Below are 11,629 nucleotides of genomic sequence, written 5' to 3'. Positions count from 1 at the left end.
TATACTGGAACTGACATGTGATTACAGTTTCACGCAATTTGGGTGCATAGATCCTGAGAAATCGCTCAAATGGCTCTGAGCACTATGGGACTCAACTGCTGAGGTCATTAGTCCCCTAGAACTTAGAACTAGTTAAACCTAACTAACCTAAGGACATCACAAACATCCATGCCTGAGGCAGGATTCGAACCTGCGACCGTAGCGGTCTTGCGGTTCCATACTGCAGCGCCTTTAACCGCACGGCCACTTCGGGATCCTGAGAAATCAGTACCGAGAACAACCACCTCTGGCCGTAATAACGGCCTTGATACGCCTGGCCATTGAGTCAAACAGAGCTTGGATGGCGTGTACAGGTACAGCTGCCCATGCAGCTTCAACACGATACCACAGTTCATCAAGAGCGGTGACTGGCGTATTGTGACGAGCCAGTTACTCGGCCACCATTGACCAGACGTTTTGAATTGGTGAGAGATCTGGAGAATGTGCTGGCCAGGGCAGCAGTCGAACATTTTCTGTATTCACTAAGGCCCGTACAGGACCTGCAACATGCGGTCGTGCATTATCGTGCTGAAATGTAGGGTTTCGCAGGGATCGAATGAAGGGTAGAGTCACGGGTCGTAACACATCTCAAATGTAACGTCCACTGTTCAAAGTGCCGTCAATGCGAAAAGAGGTGACCGAGACGTGTAACCAATGGCACCCCATACCATCACGCCGGGTGATACGCCAGTATGGAGATGACGAATACACGCTTCCAATGTGCGTTCACCGCGATGACGCCAAACACGGATGCGGCCATCATGATGCTGTAAACAAAACCTGGATTCATCCGAAAAAAATGACTTTTGCCATTCGTGCAGCCACGTTCGTCGTTGAATACGCCATCGCAGGCGCTCCTGTCTGTCAAGGGTAACCGCAGCCATGGTCTCCGAGCTGATAGTCCATGCTGCTGCAAACGTTGTCGAACTGTTCGTGCAGATGGTTGTTGTCTTGCAAACATCCCCATCTGTTGACTCAGGGATCGAGACGTGGCTACACGATCCGTTACAGCCATGCGGATAAGATGCCTGTCATCTTGACTGCTAGTGATACGAGGCCGTTGGGATCCAGCACGGCGTTCCGTAGTACCCTCCCGAACCCACCGATTCCATATTCTGCTACCTGTCATTAGATCTCGACCAACGCGGGCAGCAATGTCGTGATACGATAACCTGCAATCGCGATAGGCTACAATCCGACCTTTATCAAAGTCGGAAACATAATGGTACGCATTTCTCCTCCTTACACGAGGCATCACAACAACGTTTCAACAGGCAACGCCGGTCAACTGCTGTTTGTGTATGAGAAATCGGTTGGAAACTTCCCTCATGTCATCACATTGTAGGTGTCGCTACCGGCGCCAACCTTGTGTGGATGCTCTGAAAAGCTAGTCATTTGCATATCACAGCATCTTCGTCCTGTCGGTTAAATTTCGCGTCTGTAGCGCGTCATCTTCGTGGTGTAGCAATTTTAATGGCCCGTAGTGTATAAAAGTTATCTTTGTTGACAGTTATGAGACAGTTACACATGGATTTACATAAATCATTATGACAGCGTTTACAATAGCTGTAGCTATACACACACTGGAGTAGAGCTATGCGCAGAAATAGAATTTCTGTCATTATTTACTCATGAATGAAGACGGCGAAGTTCTTTTCTTACACAGAGGTTGTAAAATTGTATAAAAGTAGCGAATAATTGAACCATGATTGCTGATTCAATAATAATTTTTGGGATACACACATATGTTTCTTAATTCCTAATGTTTCTTACTAAGCTTTAGATCTGTTACGTACTTTGTTTTTCGTTCAAATAATGTTCGGTAATGGATGAATCTGCCTTCTTTAATCTACAGGTTCTATAGCGTTCTCTGACCCTAGTACAGACTGTCCTCCGAGTTTGCCCAACATAGCGAGAATGACACTCTCGTGCGGTAGCGTTCTCGCTTCCCACGCCCGGGTTCCCGGGTTCGATTCCCGGCGGGGTCAGAGATTTTCTCTGCCTCGTGATGGCTGGGTGTTGTGTGCTGTCCTTAGGTTAGTTAGGTTTAAGTAGTTCTAAGTTCTAGGGGACTTATGACCACAGCAGTTGAGTCCCATAGTGCTCAGAGCCATTTTTTTGACACTCTCGATAAATAATCTTATGAACGCCACTTTTCATTATGGCTGGTTGTTTATCTTTTGAACTGAAGAGCCTTCTACCTAATGTCTGCGGAACACAGAAAACAGAGAGAAACCATTTCTCTTTAAAACGCTGCTTACCGTGTTTGAAGTATTACTCATAAAAGATAAACTCCGCCATTTTCTTTTCGATCTATCTACATTATTCAGAGGGCAGAATACGGATGTGGCTTGCTTTCTCTATTTTGTCTTTAATTGAGAATTTTATCAATAACGTTGGACTCAATTTCGTTATCTGTGACTATTGTTTTCACTGTACTGAGATCTTTGTCATAGCCTTACTTGGATATAGGGTAGAAAAGAGACGACAGATCACGTGGTGGAATGTTTCATGCTTGTGAGCTGCAGAATGTTAACAGGAAGCTGGAATAAATGTGCCAGTAAATGAGTCTTTTCGTAAAATTTTAGATTTGTGGTTGCTATTTCCTATTTGTTAGTTGATGTCTAGAAAGTTATGGTGGAATTCCCAACGCCAAACTGAACTTTATGTCAGTATGCCAATGATTAATATTCTACGAGAACTTCTGGAGTTGTCTAATGAATATATCCACATACCGAAATTTAATCGACTAATACAAAACACGTTTCCCCAATGGTTCACTTTTAAGGAAACCATTCTCCCACTCGTCCATGAACGTTTCTACTAGCAAGGGGGATAAGAGTGAGCCCATTATGCCAGACCATCTGCTTGCTTATAAAAATTCTCTTTAAAACAGAAATAATTTTCATTTAAACAACATTCCACAGTACCAATTTTGCTGAGCTGTTGTTCTGTATTTTTAAAAAAAATGTTGTGTAAATAGAATGACTGTGACACAGTACCTATACAATCTTTCACAGGAATGCTAGAGAACAAGCTGCTTACTCCAAATCAGACTAATTTTCCATTTCTTGCAATCTAAATATACACACATCAAAAAAAGTTTTGCATCACCTCGATTCGGAGAGTTCCGGAACCTGTACAGAAAACTGGAATAGAGATCAACATAAACGTCATTTCCGCCCTTTTTGTTGCTCATGTAAACCACACATTGCATGTTGTACCAACATACAACGAGACTTTCAGAGGTGGTGGCACAGACTGCTGTACACACCAGTACGTCTAATACCTAGTAGCACGTTCTCTTGCACTGATGCATGCCTCTTCAACGGCGATTCGGCATAGATCCCTCAGAGTGGCTGGTGGGTCACCTCATCCATAAACAGCCGTTTTCAATGAATCCCAGGCATGTTCGATAGGGTTAATGTCTCAAGAACATGCTGGTCACTCTGGTCGAACGATGTCGTTATCCTGAAGGAAGTCATTCACAAGATGTGCACGATGGGGGCGCGAATTGTTGTCGATGAAGACGAATGCCTCGCCAATATGCTACCGGTATGGTTGCAATATCGATCGGAGGATTCCATTCACGCATCGTACAGCCGTTACGGCGTCTTCCACGACCACCAGCGGCGTACGTCGGCCCCGTATAATGTCACCCCAAAACAGCAGGGAACCTCCACCTTGCTGCTCTCGCTGGACAGTGTGTTTATGGCGTTCACCCTGACCAGGTTGCCTCCAAACACGTCTCCGACGATTGTCTGGTTGAAGGCATATGCGACACTCATCAGTTAAGAGAACGTGATGCCAGTCCTGAGCGGACCATTCGGCATTCGGCCCATCTGTACCGCGCTGTATGGTGTCGTGGTAGCAAGGATGGACCTCGCCATGGACGTAGGGAGCGAAGTTGGGCATCATGCAGCCTATTGCGCACAGTTTGAGTCGTAACACGATGTCCCGTGGCTGCACGGAAAGCATTATTCATCATGGTGCCGTTGCTGTCGGGGTTCCTCCGAGCCATAGTCCGTAGGTAGCGGTCATCCGCTGCAGTAGTAGCCCTTGGGCGGCCTGAGCGAGGCCTTAAGTCTCTGACCTCCTCCATGTCCGAACAACATCGCTTCACTCCGAGATGCCTGGACACTTCCCTTGTCGAGAGCCCTTCCTGGCACAAAGTAACAATGTGGACGCGATCGAACCGCGGTATCGACCGTCTAGGCGTGGTTGAACTACAGACAACACGAGCCGTGTACCTCCTTCCTGGTGGAATGACTGGAACTGATCGACTGTGGGACCCCCTCTGTCTAATAGGCGCTGCTCATGCATGGTGCCGGCCGTGGTGGCCGAGCGGTTCTAGGCGCGTCAGTCTGGAACCGCGCGACTGTTACGGTCGCAGGTTCGAATCCTGCCTCGGGCATGGATGTGTGTGATGTCCTTAGGTTAGTTAGGTTTAAGTAATTCTAAGTTCTAGGGGACTGATGACCTCAGATGTTGAGTCTCATAGTGCTCAGAGCCATTTCAGCTATGCATGGTTGTTTACATGTTTGGGCGGGTTTAGTGACATCTCTGAAGAGTCATAGGGACTGTGTCTGTGATACAATATCCACAGTCAACGTCTATCTTCAGGAGTTGTGGGAACTGGGGTAATGCAAAACCTTTTTTGATATGTGTATGTTAACTTGTTTACTAAGCCTAATTTTTTTTCTTAACTCTGTATTTCTCGCTGAAGTTCCCCCGGCGGCTGGGTGTTTGTGTTGTCCTCATCATTTCAGCTTTATCATTACATCATCATCATTGGTGACAGCAGCTTTGTATGGGCGCTGATGACCGCGCAGTTGAGCGCCCCACAAATCAATCATCATCATCATCATCATCATCATCATCATCATCATCTCTGAAGTTCCTTTTTTTTTTGTTGTTTTTTTTTAACATGATGTTGAATTTCCTGGCAGCACTGTGCACTTTTGCTTGTATTGCAGGCACCACTGATCAGATTGGCACTTCTGGTTTGTGTAGTGTGGGAGAATCATATAGCTGTCGAGCACGAAGATTCATTTGAAGAATATTCCTACAAACATTCTCAGAACAAAATTTTGGAACACTTGTTTACTAAATGAGTAGCCTGAGTGCTGTATTCAGCTGTTGGATCTCCCTCTATGGAGTGTTACAGTTCTGCTCCTATTTACCGTACACATTATGATGTAGTGGGTAACCTAGGAAGCTCCGCGAGGCTATATGAGCGTTGCAAAACCAGAAGGCTTTAGCAAAATGCAGTAAGTACTCCGGAGTTGTGGGGGACCGATGATTTGTTCAGAGAGTTGTAGTTGACCCCTAACGTAAATAAACATAACATATTTGTGTAAATAGGCGAAGAGATACATTGCTGTTCGATTATGCTATCGATGACGTGTCATTGGCAACAATAACAATTGTAAAATGCCGAAGTAACAGTTCGTTGCGATGTAAAGTGGAATGACTGCGTAAAATAAGTAGTAGGAAAATCAGATGCCTTGCTGAGATTCGTTGGAGAATACTAAGGAAACATAATTCATCCACAGAAGAAGTGGTTTACAAACCACTTGTTCGAGCTCTTACCGAGTACTGCTCATATTAGTACAGAAGAGGAGAGAAGATCCAACGAAGAGCGGCGTGTTATGTCACGTGATGGTTTGGTGAGCGCTAGAGCGTTACGGAGACGCGCAACAATCTTCAGTTGGAGTCGCTACAAAAGATGTTTGAAGTTGAAATTCCGGGATCAAACGCACGAAGAAGAGTCGGGCAAAATCTTGAATTCCTTCCACATATACCTCGCGAAATGATCACAATGAGAAGCTGAGAAATTAAGAGGTCATACGGGAGTCGTTCTTTACACTGACTATTCACCGAATAGCCCAAAAGAGGGGAAGGGATGTCGTAAGTGGTACCAGAGCTACACGTCGCCACGCAGTGTGCGGCAGGAATGTAGAAGGAAATGAAGAATTTGAGGATGATTCCATAAACGATACATTGGCCGATTCCTTACCCATCCCTGTTCAATCGGAGATAATGCTCCTCTCCAGGCACCTGGATTTCAATAGGATATTAAAACTAACCTCCTTTCTTCCCTTGTCATTGCACTAATCAGTTGCAAAAGACCGTGACACTGAACTTTCTAGAGACATAGAAAATATCTCGTTTCCGGCTCAAACGATCGCCTGCCTGCTGTGCGTTTGCAAATCGTTTTTCGGTTATTGTATACGCAGCCTTACAAAAAATGTGAAGCACCCATAAGCGGAGGAGAAAACGAAATGAAACTTCAACGGGTTGAGGAAGTATGTCATGTTATTTCAGTGACTGCAAAATCTAGTCATATTCAGAAAGAACTCTATTATAGTCTAATTATATATATAGAATTACTCTGTGACTGAAATGTTGCAGTGGTGAGAGTGCTGTGTTGCCAGCGTGCTACTAGCCACGTTTCACAAGGTTCTGCACGTACCAACGAACCAAGCAAGACAACGAACACATGGCAGCCCAGTGTGTCGGCATCTCCGTGTCCTGCAAAGTTATCATGCAATACGTGATGCTGTGTGCGCTCTCATACAGCCTACCAGCCCTGGTAACAGCACTAAACTCGAATAACACCATTACACTCTGGTGGCCCTTCTACCTGTCAAGATTAATGGTTACCATAATCATTTACATACCTGCCGATGGTTGTATACGTGTATGAAGTTAGGGACTCCATGTCTCCGGGTTTCACTTTTTTTGTCAGGTACTGCACATTAACAAATGTTGCCTAAGCAGCAATAGGTTTTTGTGAATATGTTGTGATTCAATAAACGCTTTGATTGACATAACGTCTTACCTCTTTACAGTACTGGCGGCAGTAGACCAACTATTCATACTGTAGAACACACTCATGATTTTACACGCTTAACAGTGATTGTGTTCCACGAAATTGTTAGTTTGTAATGAACAGCCTGATACCCTGAAGAAATAAATTATTTTACATCAGCCGAAGGATTCGTTGAATTATAGTCACTTTAACGAATGGCTGCGGCAACGGCCTTGCCGCAGTGGATACACCGGTTCCCGTGAGATCACTGAAGTTCAGCGACGTCGGGCGTGGTCGGCACTTGGATGGGTGACCATCCAGGCCGCCATGCGCTGTTGCCAATTTTCTGGGTGCACTCAGCCTTGTGATGCCAATTGCCCAGCTACTCGACCGAATAGTAGCGGCTTCGGTTAACAATACCATCATAATGACCGGAAGAGCGGTGCGCTGACCCGACGCCCCTCGTATCCGCATCCTCCACTGAGGATGACGCGGCGGTCGAATAGTCCCGGTAGGCCACTCGTGGCCTGAAGACGGAGTGCTTTAACTAATGGCTGCAGCATTTGATATTAAATTTCTGACTACTGCGGAGAGGCAAGATCCGCAATTTGCATATTAGAACATCCTTGGCGCAAGAAATTTTAACTATCATCCTTTAGCTAGCAAGAAAAGGAACGTTTGGGTAGTATTCCAGAGCTGCAGATTTCAGGCCAATACTCCGGGGTCAATACCAAACTTCTCTACCGTGTATCACAAAATTGAAATCACCGCTTCATGCTGCTCGATCGAGAAAAATAAGTTGTTTTCTGCCGTTCATTTAAATTCTCTCCCTTTTACATCCAAAATAATATAATCACAACAGGGTGTGGTCCAAAACGATCATTACAACTTTTATCACATGTATTTCAGTAACGTGACTAGGCAGAAACTACGATTCGTGACATAGTGTTCACACGTACCTAAAGTCTTGGAAACCGTTTAACAGACATCAGATTGTGCCTCATCTGTAGCACGCAGGCTATCTAAGCCATACTCCAGTTCTTACCATATCCGGTATCGCATGTCCTCGTTAACTTTGAAATTGCTGCCCCAATTCGAGCTCTTAGTTTGTGACGAAACAAGCTGGAATAATTTTAATTCCCCTCTTGTTTGGCCATCTGCCTCCTTAAATTCGTTTTGTTACTTTTAACTATTTACCATTAGCATACATGAATATAATCTGCATTTTCATAAAAGAGAAAGGTTGGTATTCAGTTTTAAAGAATGTAACAGCAGATATAATTTTGTGATTACGTTTATGTATATGTTTGGTTTTCTAATTTATTTTGGTTATTCCTAGTTGGTAACTTTCACTATAGGGTGAAATCAGTAATTGTTGCGTAACTTAAGTTCTGTTGTTGATATATAAACAAATATAAGTTCTATAATAATTATAAACATTTGGAAGACGAAATACTAGTAATCTTAAAGTATTTATTTGGCTCTATTCTAAAACATGTTAGGAAAACCAGCCCTTCATTAATTCCAAAGTAATTAACAGTTTGTCAAAAGTATTGTTTGCGTAAATATATTTATTAATTTCATGACTTAAACAGAAAATTTGGCCTAACTCTTATAGTATATGAAACTGTTAAAAAGACGCAATTTTTCGATGTATTCGGTTAATTTAATGAGTTACGTTTTAATTGTAATTTCTGTAAATTTAACTTTAAACAATGTGTAGTTTCATTACCGATTATTGTAATGATATATAAGGGCCCGATTTTTGGTCACACCACAGTCTGTCCACGGCCGAGTTTCATACGAGTAACCTGCGCTGGTTAAAACAACAACAATGCTTAACTTAACAGTGTAATGAATGTTAAATAATTAGGCCGTGTGTAATAACAGTTACAGTGTCTGCTCCATACGTACCTGATTATTCTTCAAGAACTATGAACTTTGTGGTTAGGTTTTACTGCTCGTAGATGTTCATCAAGAAACTATTGTAGTAGTATGCGGAGTTTCGCCTGGCAACCATAATGAGGCTTATCGAAGGTTAAATAATACTGCACTGGCCATGTAATTGTATAATGCTGTGGGTTGTGCAAAGTGAAAATTAAAGTACTGTGAAAAACAACTGTGCACCTGTCGGCTACATAATTTGCAGTAGTCAGTGTCGGAATCCACAATCCATTTTTCAGCCAGTGTAGCAAAGCAGTAAGTCGACACCGAGGACAACAATCATCAAAAAAGAAAGAATTAAAAGCAGGCTGGACCACCACAAGCTCTTGCAGGTCACGCACCAGTGTCTGCTAGACAGCATCCTTCATGAAGATGCAAAGATAAAAATCGGATGGGTTTACGTGCGGTGGTCCTGAGACCCAGCAAATGGGTCTTCTCCCAGTCCAGCAATCTGGAAACGCATCACCAAAAGCCCTCCTAAACGATCGAGGCCCAGTAAAGAGGAACACCATCCTGCTACAGCGTCATGTCAGGTTGCAGTTGTTCGACCTGTGGGAATCTAAACTGTTCCAATATGTCAGTGGAAATAGTCGATGTTATCGAGGCCTCTACAAACAAAAACGCACCCACCACATGATCATGAAGCAGGCCACGTCACAAGTTTACCTTTAGACCATCGCGCATACTTTCCGCGCTAAAAAGGGGGTTCTTAGAGCCCTACATCCGTTTACCGTCCTGGAACGTCATATCGAGCTTCGTCCGTGAACACCACCATTTCCAGAAAGTACGGTTCAGCCTTTATGCGACTCAGAATCTCAATTGCAAATGCTTTGCACTTTGGCCTGCCATTAGGTTGAAGAGCATGCGGCAGCTGCACGTTATAGGCATGAAGCTTCAGTCTCTTGTGAAGCACTCTGTGCATCGTGGTTGGTGGTAGCTGCAACCATCGAGACGCTTCAGGGGTTGATTTGGTAGTGCTCCGGATAAATGCCTGTAGAAACCGCTTCACATCAGCATGGCTGGTGCACAGATGCCCCAAACTCGTCCTCTTCTTGATAATTCGGGGTTCATTGAACCTTGTGTACCACTGTCTGATGCTCGGAAGCGATGGTCGTGCGCTTCTCTAATGCGTCCGTAATGCCACTGGAAATGGGTGTGAGATTTGGTCCCTTTAAACCATTCCACACACTGCGCCATTTTATGACATGGGTGGGAGAGGGCATTTTCGATAGTAACTAACCTCCAAAAACAACACAAATAACTTTCCATGTGTCTGAATATTATGCCACAACCCTCATCTTTCTAACTATTCCCATTTCTGAAATGTACCTGATCAAAGTTACACTACTGGCCACTAAAATTGCTACACTACGAAGATTACGTGCTACAGACGCGAAATTTAAATGATTAGCTTTCCAGAGCATTCACACAAGGTTGGCGCCAGTGGCGACACCTACAACGTCCTGACATGAGGAAAGTTTCCAACCGATTTCTCATACACAAACATCAGTTGACCGGCGTTGCCTGGTTAAACGTTGTTGTGATGCCTCGTGTAAAGAGGAGAAATGCGTACCATCACGTTTCCGACTTTGATAAAGGTCGGATTGCAGCCAATCTCGAATGCGGTTTATCGTTTCGCGACATTGCTGCTCGCGTTGGTCGAGATCCAATGACTGTTAGCAGAATATGGAATAGGTGGGTTCAGGAGCGTAATACGGAACGCCTTGCTGGATGCCAACGGCCTCGTATGACTAGCAGTCGAGATGACAGGCATCTTATCCGCATGGCTGTAACGGATCGTGCAGCCACGTCTCGATCCCCGAGTCAACAGATGCGGACGTTTGCCAGTCAACAACCATCTGTACGAACAGTTCTACGACGTTTGCAGCAGCACGGACTATCATCTCGGAGACCATGGCTGCGGTTACCCTTAACGCTGCATCACAGACAGGAGCGCCTGCGATGGTGTACTCAACGACGAACCTGGCTGCACGAATGGAAAAACGTCATTTTTCGGATGAATCCATGTTCTGCTTACATCATCATGATGGTCGCATCAGTGTTTGGCGACATCGCGGTGAACGCACACTGGAAGCGTGTATTCGTCATCGCCATACTGACTATCACTCGGCGTTATAGTATGGGGTTCCATTGCTTACACGTCTCGGTCACCTCTTGTTCCCATTGACGGCACTTTGAACAGTGGACGTTACATTTCAGATGTTTTACGACCCGTGGCTATACCCTTCATTCGATCCCTGCGAAACCCTGCACTTCAGCAGGATAATGCACGACCGCGTGTTCAGGTCCTATACCGGCCTTTCTGGATACAGAAAATGTTCGACTGCTGCCCTGGCCGGCACGTTCTCCAGATCTCTCACCGATTGAAAACGTCTGGTCAATGGTGGCTGAGTAACTGTCTCGTCACAATACCCCAGTCACGACTCTTCATGAACTGTGGTATCGTGTTGAAGCTGCATCGGCAGCTGCACCACTACACGCCATCCAAACTCTGTTTGACTCAAAGCACAGGAGCATCAAGGCCGTTATTACGGCCAGAGGTGGTTGTTCTGGGTACTGATTTCTCAGGATCTATGCACCCAAATTGCGTGAAAATGTAATCACATGTCAGTTCTAGTATAATATATTTGTCCAATGAATACCCGTTTATTATCTGCATTTCTTCTTGGTGTAGCAATTTTAATGACCAATAGTGTATAAATACAGTTTTGGAACACGCTGTACAATACTGTTCACATCAGTCACTGCAGTGACGCGGATGATGACTCGGAACCCTATGCTGATAAAAGGAGAACCTTCTTTTTTACATCT

Source organism: Schistocerca serialis, chromosome 2 (genome assembly GCF_023864345.2).
Source record: "Schistocerca serialis cubense isolate TAMUIC-IGC-003099 chromosome 2, iqSchSeri2.2, whole genome shotgun sequence".
In the NCBI taxonomy this organism is placed as follows: Eukaryota; Metazoa; Arthropoda; class Insecta; order Orthoptera; family Acrididae; genus Schistocerca; species Schistocerca serialis.
The sequence above is the reverse complement of the archived record's forward strand: the minus strand, read 5'-3'. Positions refer to the sequence as shown.